Consider the following 14,904-nt stretch of genomic DNA (forward strand, 5'->3'; position numbering starts at 1 on the left):
ACATGGGAGGGGAAAGTTGCAGTGAGCTGAGACTGCACCACTGCACTCCAGCACGGATGACAGAGCGAGACTCTGTCTGAAAAAAAAAAAAAAAAAAAAAAGGAATTTCAAATGGAAAAAGGAGAATTTCAAAGTGAGGTAGGTGGCTGGGCATCATGGCTTACCTGTAGTCCCAGCTCAAGAGGCTGAGGAAGAAGAATCACTTGAGCCCAGAGTTCAAGGATGCAGTGAGCTCTGATTGCACCACTGCACTCCGGCCTTGGTGACAGAGTGAAATTTCATCTCTTAAATACATAAATAAATAAATAAAGTTATGGAGGTGAGCTTAGAAGAATAATCACAGAGATAGAATGTAGACAGTTTGAATTAGTGAGAAATTTTTTCTTGTTCATTTTGTCGTTTTCAGCCATCAGTATGTTATTTGCATTCATGTGTGAAGACTTGTTCATGGTATTTCTTGGGTGCAGACTTTGAAGCTGGAGGCAGATGTTCTGCAGAGTGCATAGGTGAGCCTCTTTCCCTAGAGCTTTACTGGATTTGCATTTCTCTATGTCCTCTAGCTCTGCCTTTAGCTCTCATGTTTAATTTTGACCTCAGGAAGGGCTGAATACTCAGGGTTATTAGTACACTGCAGAGAAAAAGCCTCCAAAGAATCCCAGATTGGGATTCTGCCAAAGAATCCTTGGGCAGCAGCTCCTGGGCCTGTCCCCTGAGCATTCTCCAACACCAGGTCACATGCACATCTGGATGGGATGATGGCACAGTGAAAAATCAAAAGCCATTGTTTTACATTCATGGAATCAATTCTTTTCTACCTCTCTTGCTTTCCACTTTTGCTAAATCTTTATGAAAGCTATATTTACATATCATTTTCCATATGGAAAAATTAGCCAACAAACAAACAAAACCTTCATTACACCTTAGCTCTAAACTCTTGTTTTAATAACAGCAGCATTTCACATTTACATACCAGTAAAAAATAGAAAATGTCATTATCTCAAGGAATATTTTATTGAACAAAGTCATTTTTGGTCAGCAGATGATCCCAAGTTACATATTTGAAGGATTCGGTGATGACAAACTCTTGAACAATTCTATACAACATTACCATCTGTATGAGTCTGTTCTCACACTGCTAATAAAGACATACCCAAGACTGCATAATTTATAAGGAAAAAGAGATTTAATTGATTTACAGTTCCACATGGCTGGGGAGGCTTCACAATAATGGCAGAAGACAAGGAGGAGCAAAGGTACATCTTACATGGCAGCAGGCAAGAAAGTGTATGCAGGGTAACTCCCATTTATAAAACCATCAAATCTCATGAGACTTATTCAGTATCACAAAAATAGCATGGAAAAAAACCCATGATTCAATTACCTCCCATCAGGTCCCTTCCACAATATGTGAGGAATATAGGAGCTAAAATTTCAAGATGGTATTTGGGTGGGGACACAGACAAACCATATCATTCCAACCCTGGCCCCTCCCAAACCTCATATCCTCACATTTCAAAACTAATCATGCCATCCCAACAGTCCCCCAAAGTCTTAACTCATTTCAGTATTAACTCAAAAGTCCATAGTCCTAAGTCTCATCTGAGACAAGGCAAGACCTTTCCACCTATGGGCCTGTAAAATCAAAACCAAGTTAGTTACTTCCTAGATACAATGAGGATGAAGGAATACACCTGTTCCAAATGGGAGAATTTGACCAAAATGAGGGAACTACAGGCCCCATGCAAGTCCCAAATCCTGCAGGGCAGTCAAAGGTTTAGGGGGCTTACACCATGTGAAGCAATGGTCCTGAGCTGTATGTTGGCCCCTTTTAGCCATGGTTGCAATGGCTGGGGCACAGGGCACCAAGTCCTAAGGCTGCATACAGCAGGGAGGCCCTGGCCCAAGTAACCATTTTTTCCTCCTAGGCCTATGAACCTATGATGGGAGAGGAGATGCTGTGAAGGTCTGTGACATGCCCTGAAGACATTTCTCTCATTGTCTTGGTGATTAACATTCTGCAGCTTGTTACTTATGCAAATTTCTGCACCTGCTTGAATTTTTCCCAGAAAGTGGGGTTTTCTTTTCTATCACATCATCAGGCTGCCGATTTTCCAAACTTTTGTGCTCTGCTTCCTCTTGAATGCTGCTTAGAAATCTCTTCTGTTGGATACCCTAAATCATCTCTCTCAAGTTCAAAATTCCACAGATCTCTGGGGCAGGAGCAAAATGATGCCAGTCTCTTTGCATAGCAAGAGTAATCTTTACTGTGGGTCCCAACAGGTTCCTCATCTCCATCTGGGACTTCCTCAGCCTGGACTTTATTGTCCATATCACTATCAGCATTTTTGTCAAAGCCATTCAACCAGTCTCCAGGAATTCCAAACTTTCCCACATCTTCCTGTCTTCTTCTGAGCCCTCCAAACTGTTCCAACCTTTGCCCTTACACAGTTCCAAAGCTGCTTCCACGTTTTTGGGTATCCTTATAGCAGCACACCATTCTACTGGTACCAATTTACCATATTAGTTCATTCTCATGCTGCTAATAAAGACAAACCTGAGATTAGGTAATTTACAAAGAAAAAGAGGTTTAATGGACTCACAGTTCCACATGGCTAGGGGGGGCTCACAATCATGGCAGAAGGCCAAGGAGGAGCAAAGGTAAATCTTACATGGCAGCAGACAAGAGAGTATGTGTAGGGGAACTGCCCTTTATAAAACTATCAGACCTCATGAGACTTACTCACTATCATGAGAACAGCATGGGAAAAACTCGGCCCTGTGATTCAATTATCTCCTCTGGGTCCCTCCCATGACACATGGGGATTATGGGAGCAACAGTTAAAGATGAGATTTGGGTGGGGACACAGTCAAACCATATCACTGTCTCTCCAGTCCAAAATATAATGTCATCATATATGTCATTTAAAAAAATTAATTTCCACATCAAATTAGACATGAGATTTTTCAAACTGAAACATCCAGGAGTGTTAACCTTTCATCTGGACTCCATACAGAAAGAAACTTTTCAGTATTGTTACTGAAAAATATCTCAAACTCCTCCCATGATAAAGGGAGGAGGTGCACTGAGTTAAATCAGGAACCAGCCAGAACAGAATACAGATCTTCCATCAAAGACTAGGCTGACAGGAAATCTACAAGATCTTAGGTGACAGATTTTGGATGTATTGTCATCACTGTCTGGTAAACAAGTGTAAATCTAAAATAAAATTATAAGCCCCCTCAATAGACTAAATGGGCCCCCTCTTGACCAAGAGGACCCCAAAGAAACCTAAAAAACTGGTTCAGGCCATGACAGGAAGGAGGAGCTAAACATACCTCATTCTGGCCTCTGCCCTTTGGAGTTCAGGAACAACTGACCAGCATTAGAATCAAAACAGAGATCTTAAGACTAACAAAACAAACTCTTTGTAACAATAGGATACAAATTCCAATCTAACTCTAGTATAACATCATATGACAGATAGCAGGCAAAATATTTACCCTCAAAATGTATTTCTTTGACATATTTTGAAAAGGCCCTGCAAAACCATCTCTTATGGGGGAAATTTCTGTTCTGTAGAGAATATCCTTCCCTTACTAGGTATTTTCATGGGAGTCTGACATATTTTAGAGTTTGATAAGAGATATTTCCCATCTATTTTCCCTGAAGCCTGCTACCTAGAGGCTTCCACACTCCCCCTTATCTAAATTACTCAAGTCTTTATTTTATTTTATTTTCCAAATTCAACTCTTCAGACAGAGCTTAACTCTTTTGACCAATCGCCAATCAGGAAATCTTTGAATCTACCTATGACCTGAAAGATGCCCCCTACCTCCCTTCAAGATGTCCTGCCCTTCTGGGCTGAACCAATGTATACTTTCCATGTATTGATTTATATCTTTGCCTGTAACTTCTGTCTCCCTAAAATGCAAGAAACCATGCTGTAACTCAACCACCTTAGACACATGCTTTCAGGACCTCCTGAGGCTGTGCTGTGGGCCATGGCCATTAACCTTGGCAATATAGACCTCTAAATTGATTGAGACCTGTCTCACATACTTTTTGGTTTGCACAAGTAAGGGCACTAGAACCATCTGTGATAATAATAAGTCAAAAGTTGAACATCCTAACTCAAACCAGACAATAGGCACAAGAGCAAAGTAGAATATCCAGGGAAAATAAAGCCAGCATTTGAGCTTCTCCCTCAAGAAGCAATGGTATCTTCTCTACTTTTTGTCTATAACTCCCACCCTATAAACATATTTGAAGGAAGCCGTGGAGAGAGTTACTGGAGGCAGGAAGTCCCTGGCTTGTCCTAGAAATGACTATTCAGCTCTCCCGGGCATATTCACAGCTTACCAGAAGCCTCTTTGCATGAGACACTGAGGAATATGTTAGGAGAGAGCTTCCCCTAAGGGAAAAAGGAGTCGTGACAAGCTTGACCCAGAAACAAAGCCTTAGTCATCACTATGGAGCACAGAGCAGAACCTGTCACTCAAATGGGTCCCTGCACCTTGACTGAGTCCAAGAACAGGAGAGGGAGCTGTACGTGAAACAATTAAACAGCCATTGTATCAGAAGCTGAGCATTTCCATGTAGGCAGCGCAGATATGATGCTCTTTAACTGTATTTGCAGGGGACTGAGGTGCCTGTTCTGCCATAGAACACTATAAAGTCCAGGCCCCTTGAGGGCTCCTGAGTGGTTGCAGTCGTGCAGGTACAAGATGGCAGAAGCATGATGGTGCCATGAGACAATCATCAGAGATGATTTGATCAGCAGAGAGCCTGGGAAGACTGAATGTAGGCCCCAAACTGTCACATAAAGGATTCCTGGGGGACAATGGGAATTGTCACTTACAGTGATGTTCTTTTCTGGGAAAAAAAAATACATATATATATATATTTACATATTATTTATAATTATCTATCTATCTATCTATCTATCATCTATCTATCTATTCCAGAGGGTCAGGAAGGGACAAGACATTTGTGCAAAATTGAAAGACACTAAGGAATACAGAAAGGAAGCAGATGGTAGTTTCCATTTCAAGATGGGTCAGGGGTCAGCAGGAGACTGTGCCATTATCATTTAAAACCTTTCAAATCTATATATTTACTAATTTTTTTCTTTCCCTTAATTAAATTTGGTCGATACATTACAGTCAGATGCCTTAAATCTAGGAAGCCCCAGGCTGTCCAATAAGATGTATTTGCTAAATTTTTAGGTAGGGGATCAGAATAAAATCAATATGATGATTCCCCTGTTAGTAACTCCGGCCCTCTAACCTGTGTGCAGCTCTTGAAATTTCCAACCGATTTCCTTGTTCAGGAAGAGCTAAGTTAGTAGAAACCTGGCCAGGATCGCTTCCTGGGGCATGGGGTGCAGGATATAACAGCAACAGCATAAAAGCAGAGGAAAGTGTGTACAGGAATTCAAGATGTGACTGGAGGAAACACTCTAAAACCAAATGATCAATTCATAGTACCCTCACCAAGCAGAAATAAATATATGGAAAAGAGGATGAGTTCAGAGAAACCAGGGCAAGGGTCAAAGAAGTCAGACAGCCTAGAGACTTTTTGGAGCCCCTCTATCGGTGCCTCTGCCTAACCTTTTAGGTGTGCTCAGGGCATTTAAAGGACATGAAACAAAATCCACAAGTCTTATGATTCCATGTTGCATTACTTCCTGGGGGCTGCCATAACAAAGTATCACAGACCGTGTGGTTTAAACAACATAAATTTATTTTCTCACAGTGCTGGAGGCTTGAAGCCGGAGATCAAGGTGTTTGGCAGGGTTGGTTTCTTCTGAGGCCTCCCTCCTTTGGTTCTAGATGGCTGTCTTGTCCCTGTGTGTCTTCACATGGTCTTCCTTCTGTTTGTGGCTGTGTCCCAATCTCCTCTTTTTTATAAGCACACAATTTGTATTGGATTAGGGCTCACACATATGACCACCTTTTAACTTTACCTCTTTAAAAATTCTATTTCCAAATACAATCCCATTCTCAAGTTAGGATGGCAACATTTGATTTTAGGGGGTGGGGCCCAATTCAGCTCATAACACATGTCTTTAAAATACAGTTGTCTCACCTTATGCATGGAGGATACATTCCAAGACCTCCAGCGAATGCCTGAAACCACAGATAGTACTGAACCCTACATATACTGTGATTTTTCCTATATATGCATACCTATGATACAGTTTAATGTATCGGTTAGGCACAGTAAGAGACAAACAACAATAACTACTAATAAAATAGAACAATTATAACAACATACTGTAACAAAAGTCAAATGAATATGATCTCGCTCTCGCTCTCAACATATCTTGCTATATGTAATACTCTTGCACTGAAGTTGGCCATGGGGAAACTTTGGAGTACAAAACCACAGTTGGGAGGACAACTGTAATTATATCAAAGTATGTATCTATGATTAGTCTCTTCCTAATTAATTAGAATGAAGTGGTCCATCTTACATTTTTATCTTTACTGGGAAGAAGCCATGGAGTGTAGAAAGGAAATGGATGATAGTTTCGGTTTCAAGATGGGTCAGCAGGAGACTGTGCCATCAACATTTTCAAAACTGTCATTAAATACCACCTATGGTTAGGAGAGAGCTGGACAGCAGACTCCCTTGTTCGCCCTTTTCCCAAAGGTCTCCTTTCAAGCCAAGGAAAAGGGGAATGGTATAAAAAAATGTGGCACCAAATCACTTTAATCAGTGTCTTAAGAAGGAGACTGTATTGGTCTGGTTTCATGCTGTTCATAAAGACATACCTGAGACTGTAAAATTTATAAAGAAAAAGAGGTTTAATGGGCTCACAGTTCCGCATGGTTGGGGAGGCCTCACAATCGAGAGCAGGGGACATCTTACATGGCAACAGGCAAGAGAGAAATGAGAGCCAAGAGAAAGGGGAAACCCCTTATAAAACCATCAGATCTTGTGAGACTTATTCACTACCACGAGAACAGCATGGGGAAAAGCACCCCCACGATTCAATTATCTCCCACTGGGGTCCCTCCCATAATACATGGGAATTATGGGAACTATAATTCAAGATGAGATTGGGGTGGGGACACAGCCAGACCGTATCAAAGACATTATCTTTTCTACCTTGAGATGGAGATCTGGCTGCAGGAATATTACTGGGAGTGATCTTGGGATCAACATCTGTAGGGAAGTAAAGAAAGTAGGATTGGACAGAGGCAGGAGCTAAACTCAGTGCAGTCAATGTAAATGCAACATAGGCCTTAATTGTCCAACAGATCTCTGGAGCTGGAATGGCTCCTCGGATTTGTGCCATCACCTTATGCAAGAGGCTGGATTTCCTCCACTCCCAACGCACCCAGGGCAGCTTTTGAATAAGGACCATTCCCTGAGATGGGACATGATCTTGGACCTTAGCTCTCTTCAACAGCACACTAGCTGCTGGGGGGTGAGGGCCCCAGTTCCAAAGAGGGGGATCTGAGAGACACAACATGACATTCACTGCACTCAACTTCTAATATTGTCTAAATTATCCAGAAAAAAAGCAGCTGGGGCCCATGAGAAGTCAGGCCCTCAGATGACAATTACCTGCTTGAAATTGAACTTTGTCCATGATCAATAAGGAACAAGTCCTATGAAACATGCTGCTGTGATGATGGTTTCAAACCACTGTATCCTCTGAAATAGGAGAAAGATTTCTAAAAAGTAAGTCATGTGATCCATTGGCCCTGAAACTGTCGATTAATTGCAATGAGCAAAATTCCTGAATTTACATTTGCCTCTTTCACATGACCTCTTTCTAGGCAACAGATAATTCTTGAACAATTGATCCATAAAAGATCAAACACTTCTAACCCTTTAAGCATACATATAAACATATAAAAATGTGTTGTCTTTTTTCCTCTCTGACTTTTCAGTAATGAGTTAAAATAAATTATTATACATCTAGGGCATTTTAACGATGGAAATTTACAAGATTATTTTATTCAATTCCCCAATTTCTTACATCAAATATTTACTGAACATTTTCTCTATGCCCAGCACAGTGCATCATATGGAGCACTGCAAGTGAAAAAATGGAAAAGACAGATATGGCCCCAGCCTTTAAGTTATTTACAGCCTTTGGGAGAGACAGACACAAGAAAAAATAAAAAACTAATACAATAAAAGTTATTTTATGTGCTGTTAAGATACAATGTGGATCTAGAGAATAACTGAGGTGAGGAGGTCGTCTGCTTCAGTTGGTGTACTGGGAAGGCCTCTCTGAGCAACTGACCTTGAAATTTTGGCTTGAAGGTCAGAAAGGAAGCAGACATTTATGCAAAAATGGAGGAGTGTTCCAGGCAGAGAGAACAATTTGTGCACAGGTTGTGAGGTGGAAAGGAGCTTGGCTTGCTCAAGGGACTGAAATATAGTCAGGGAGGGTGTAGGAGGTGGTGTTGAGGAATATCGGGAGCCCAATTATGAAGGGATCTGGAGGCCCTGGAAAGGTGTTTGCGTCTTACTTGAAGTACAATGAGAAGTCACTAAAGGGTTTCCAGTTGGGAAGAGAAATGTGATCTAATTTCTATTTTAAGAAGAAAGTTCTGGTTTTATGTAGTTAGAGGGTTTCTGAATGAAAGCAGGGAGAAGATTTAGGAAGACAAAGCTAAATAAAAATATAAAATCCAGGGAGAGATGATGATGGGATTATAATAACTGAAATTGGATAGAGAGTGGCCAGCCAGTAAGGGAAAGGAAGATATTAACATTGACTCTGAAATATTTGTCTTGAGCAACTGGGTGGATGGTATTCCACTTACGGAGATGGGGAAGACTGGGCATAGAATAAAAGGTTTGAGTAGCAGGATTGGGAGGGTGAATCAGGCATATATTTTTCTGATTTTTTCTCTTCCTCTTTTCTCTTACCATCTCCATCTGTATGCCTATACATACTTTCACAGGAGGCAGACATGAATTATATGTAACACAACAAATGTATTCATAATATAAAAACAATAATGACAATGATAATCTTATCAAGTGTTTTCCAAACCAGAGACCAGGCTAGTTGCTGTATATACATTATTTCTTTTCATTTTCACTATAATCCCAAGGGCTTATTCCCTGTTTTCTATGAGGAAACCAAAGCTTCCGGAGTTTAAGTCACTTGCACAAAGTTACATTACTTATCTGCCTGGGTATCATCTATCTGCTGAGATTTGAACGAAAGCAGCCTGACTCCAAAGTTGACACAGTTTATGTACATACTGAATTTAAGCCTTTTGAGATGTTAAATGTTTTTACTGTTTTTACGACACTTTCAAGTATTTCTCTGGAGAGAAACATTTCCTTCACATCGCCATATGGCAGTTTCAGTTCATACTTCTTTACCACCTGTTGCAGGACTAGATCAGACTACAAATACTGTATTTTGTATCAACAGAAGCCTCCTAGCTGATTTCAAATATGCTGAAGCTGAGCCCAGAATAGAGCGTGATGAATTGTCAACTCCATGGTGTATGATGTTGTTCTAGAGGATTTCTATATGCAGTTTCTATCAATGAAAAAAGCAATTAGATGAATTTTTTTTTTTCTAATCGTGAACAGATCCTTTTGATTCAAGAATATGAACGATTCTATGTCTGCCAGAAAACTGAATATTTGGATTTGTGGATTACTGACCCTTCTTTATTGCACTCTGAGCCCTGCAATCTGCCCTTGGCCAGATTGAGTAAGGAAGGGGGTGGGTAAGGAAGGGGGTTTCTTGGGGTAAAGTACAGGTAGTGGGTAAGGAAAGGGTTCTTTTGTGGGTAAGGAAGGGGATAAGGAAGGAAGTCTTTTAGGAAAAGTACAGGTGATGGGGACCAGCTTCCAGTAGAACTGGTCTGTGCACCTCCGGCTGCCCAGGTTTCCCTGCACCAGCAGAGGTGTGGCCCAAGCAGAACTTGGGTCACCAGGTGCTAGCTACTGTCTCTGGGGGCTCCATACACCATCTCTGAGCTTCACACCAAACTGCAGAGGAAGAAACTGAGGCCAACAGTCAGAGTCTGTGCTCTCACCTCTCCATCATGCTCACCTTTAGGGTACTTCAGGGTTAAAGCTACATTTCAGCAAAGCCACAGAGATCAGGTGCAGAGTCACAGCTGAAGGGCTGTCCCTTGGGCAAAATAGTTGGCTTCCAGTCTTATTGTAATACTTTCTTTACCATGATGATTTCTATAGTATATCCAGCAATGTTTCACTTCCTCAGAGACGTCCTCTGCAGGGGTGAAGGGAAAGGGTCCCCTTTGCTCTTGGAAGGTTTGCTGAAAATTCAACTAATAAGAAGATTAATAAGAGAAAAAGCATGCAGATTTACTACTACCATGTGCACAGGGAGAATCACAGAGTGACTGCCTAATGTCCCAATGGGATACAGCCTCTTATATACCCTACTTCTTAAGGAAAAGTGTGGATCATTTTAGGGAGATAGTAAATAATTTTTAGGGGAATTCAGTGGGCTTGAAGAACATACAATGGTTCAGGGCAAAGTCTGTTGGGCCCTCAGAGTGGATAAAGGTTATGACAAAAATTTATCCAGGTTTGCTGTCAGACTTTAGTCTTCCTTCCTGTGATATGGGTTCAGCTAATGAAAACTTAAGAGAAAGGACCAGAGGTTATTATTTTCTTCTCTGTTAGGTCTAGATTTTAGGCAGACAAGACAACTTTATATGTGCTTTGGGATAGGGAGAGGATTTTGGGGTGTGGGGGTTGAGATGGATTGTTCTCCATTGCTCTTGAGGATCTGTCTGATCTTTAATTCAAAACACTCAATATACCATATACCATATTTTCAGGTGAAGTTCCCCGTGCTCCTTCATTCTTTAATCAACAGTTTTTTCATATTCCTCTTCACATCACTTTATATTAATTGCTACTGGAATTTCAATTTTTTTGTTTGTTTACAAATGAATGGTCATTACAGGAAATTGAGACATAACACCAAAATAAAAATGAAAATAAATCACCTATATTCACACTACCCAGATATAACCTTGGTTGAAGTGCATATTTCCTTTCAGGTTGTGAACGTATTTTCAGAATCACATTAATTTTGTAAATACTATTTTACCTTACTCTCATTTTAAAACAATAGAACACCATGAGAATCTTCCCATGTTGTTACCTATTTGTCAAAACAAAAACACTTAAAAATATTTATAATGTTCTAGGATATGGCTATGGCATAATAATTTCCCTATTGCTTGACATTTAAATTTGTGTAAGGGAAGATTAAACTGTGGTAACAGATATACCAAAAACATATCATGATACAAACACAATATTTAGATGTACCTAACTAGCAGAAGGGAAAAGAGAATTTGGAATAGATACAGTTGTTCTTTGGTTAATGTTATTATTATTTTGAAACCATCTCAAACTTATAAAGAGTTGCAAGAATGTTTTTATTGATGAAACATTTGAGACTAAGTTGCCTACAGGAGGCTTCACCACCTCTGAATGCTTTAGTGCATTGCCTATAAACAAAGATATTCTTCTACATAATTACAATACCACCATCCAATTGGTGGAAATTAACATTGGTACATCATCGACATCTAATCTTCAGACCCCATTCCAGTTTCACCAATAGTCCCAAAAGTATCTTTTAGTAAAAAGATTAATTGAGAATCACATTGCATATTATTTTCAGATCTCTTTGGCTTCCATAAACCTAGAACAGTTCCTCAGTATCTCCTTGATTTTCACAGCCTTGGTATTTTGAAGATTACACATCAATTATTTTTTGAGATGTCCCTCATGAGTCTCTCTGAGTTTTCTTCATGATTAAATTCAGGGTATGCACCTTTGTCAGCGATATCACAGAAGGGAGGCTCTAGTCTTCTTATCACCTCTTACCAGGCAGAACACTACCTAGATTCGTCCTATTACCAGTGATTGGCACATTAAACATTTGATTAAGGTGGTATCTGTCAGGATCCTTCACTGTAAAGTTTATCTTTTCCCTTTTGTCTTTAGTGAGTATAGTATTGAGATGGAGCAGGGATCCCTCTTAGGGGCGTGCCAGCCCAACGCCCCATCCCCCACAAGCATGGAAAGAAAGGGAAATCTTGAGTTATTTCAAAGGAAATTCCAGGCACCTAGCTAGCCTGGAGAAGGAAATGAGTAACTTGATAAGCAAGAAGGTAATAGTAACTTAAAACAACAGCCGAGGAAGTTAGAGTCACAAGATGATTTCCCCATAAAAACTAAAGATAACAGCTTAACATATGTCCCTGAGTTGTTTTTCAGAAACCCCAACTCCCATGAGATGGAAAATGCCATCCACTGGCACATAAGCCTCAGGCAAGAGGGAACTGAGGATTGAACTGTGACCACCATTCTTTCTTCCAAATTTCTTCCTGAGGGGCCTGGAGCAGGTAAAACCACAGCTAACATTCTTTTCTGCTGACTTCAAATTTTTAGACAAATCTTTGTGTCCTTAGCCAATCACAAATCAGAGTATCTTTGAATCCAGCCAAGACCTGTAGGCTCCCGCTTCAAAATGTCTGTTTTTTTATTTTTATTTTTTTAAGTTAAATAAATATATAACCTCCATGTATAGATTTATGACTTTGCCTGGAACCTCTGCCTCCCTGCCTTTAAAAACCCTTACATGTAATTCAATGGGGAGTTCAGGTCTTAAGCATGAGCGCCCTGCAATAAATGCCTCACTTTTCTCTTGCTGCAAATCCTGATATCAGTGTTTGGCTTTGCTTCATTGGGTGGGCAGACCTAAGTCTGGTTCAGTAACAGTGTTTTGAAGGGAGGTATTTTGAAGCTGTGTTATCCTACTGAAGCAGCATCATTTGTCCTTATTTGGGGTAAATACCCCAGGTTTGTCATCTCAGGTCAGGGAAATCCAGGACTCAGACACACAAGAAGGGAGTTTAAGAGTGGAGCCACTGCATTCCAGCCTGGGCAACAGAGCAAGATTCCCTCTCAAACAAAACAAAACAAAACAGAAGAGTCGAGGTTTAATAGTTGAAAGAAAAACAGAATAGCTCTCTCTCACAGAGAGGGGCTCCCAAGTGTGACTTCCGGTCAGTAGGGAAGTGGGGGATGGGGAAGGGGCGGCGGGTGGGTGGGCTGGGGAGGGGAGGGGTGGGGGGGAGGGGAGGGGGAGGGGCGGGATGGAGGGGGAGGGGCAGGACGGGGGGGGGCAGGGGGAGGGGCAGGGGCGGAGGTTTTATAGACTAGCTTGAGGAGGCCGTGTCTGATTTACATAGGGTTCAAAGATTGGATGGACCAGATGTGCCATTTACATAGCACGTGAAGAAGCTGGCCACCCCACACTAGTCTTTTATTATGCAGATCAGTTCTCTACCCGGCCATGACGTCTGTTGCTTACTGTACACGTGGTTGATGAAAGCAAGGGAAGAGGGAGCTGCCATGTCAGACATGCCTGGCCCCCAGGTTGCCTTTCCCTCTTGGCAGACCTGCCGGGATTCACCTGTGCAAGCTTCCAACTTGCTTGTCTATGCTTGCAGCTCGATTTTGCAGCTGCTTTTTTTGTTAGAAAAGAAATGATTTGGGGGCTGCTTTTTATGAAAACGAAAGCCTTACTGAGGACTCTCTTACCCTCACTATCTGCTTAAATAATTTCTTTTTAACTCCTATATCACTACATTATCCTACTTTGACTCAAAATTTCAGTTATTCATTATTAATTTATATCAATATAGACTCATGGATACCTAACTTATTCAATGGGGTATAATCTATTATTATCATTTATGTTTATGTTCAAATAGTCCCAGACTTGGCCAGTGGAAGTTCCTATATCGTTTGGATGTATCTTCATATTCTGTAAGCTGTTATTTTCTGGCACAGTAAGATGTTCTAGACCCATCTTGTACTTTCTTACCCTAGCCCTGGAATCTGTCATTTCTCCAAAGAATCCTAGTTTATTTTAGTGGAGGCTGGTTTATGTAAACCTGTCATCATTTAAACATTTATAGTGTCTTCCATTATGTTTATATCAAAAGTCCCTGCCCCACTAAACTAATTATTTATTTTACATTTTCTTCTAGTTTTCTACCAGCTTCCTTTATTATGTTTACTTCCTCATTTGGAATTTAATTGGGTCATGTTATAAGCTGAAACTCTTGTTTCAAGTAATTAGCCAATTTCTCATATAATTTATGAAATAAATACATCCCTTCCCTATGCATATTCTATTTTCAAAAAAATTTCAGGGCTGTTCATTCTGTCTGCTGATTACTTTGCCACAGCCATCCAGTTTTCATTATTGTAGCATTCTCTTACATCATAATGTCTGTTAGGTAATTTCCCAACACAAAAAATCTTACATGTTAATGGACTAGTATTTTCTGCTCCGAGAACACTTGGAAGCATGGTCCAATGACCCAGGAAACTATTTGGAGTTTGAGGATTTTGTGTCATTTCCCAAATGTTGTTGCATATGAATCTGTTTCTTTTGCTTGCCCTGGATTTTTGAGAGGGAAGAATATGTGTTGTATACAATATACTGGCAGGATACAGACATATTGGTGGCTTCTTACTAATGGGACAGTTCATCAGAGCCTCTGCAGGGATAGTGTAACTAACCAGGAAGGTAGATTTTGTTCCCTCCATACAAAGAGAAAAAACCTAAGCTCGCTCAGTTGTATTTCAACAACTTTCTTACCCCCTTCTTTTGTTTCCTAATTATCAGATGTCATTTGTGCAGAACAATTTGCACTTCAAAGCAAAGCTAGGGAACCACCCCAGACAGCATAGAAGTTAAAATCTAACCTGAGAATCAAACCACAAAAACATGAAAACAAAGCATTAGAAAATAAATAGGTCTTCATTTTTGTACTATAAAATCCAGAAAATTTATTTCATTATATCCTAATCTGGTTATCACTGTGCCTCATTTATTCCTCCTG

This window comes from Rhinopithecus roxellana, chromosome 11 (genome assembly GCF_007565055.1).
Source record: "Rhinopithecus roxellana isolate Shanxi Qingling chromosome 11, ASM756505v1, whole genome shotgun sequence".
Lineage (NCBI taxonomy): Eukaryota > Metazoa > Chordata > Mammalia > Primates > Cercopithecidae > Rhinopithecus > Rhinopithecus roxellana.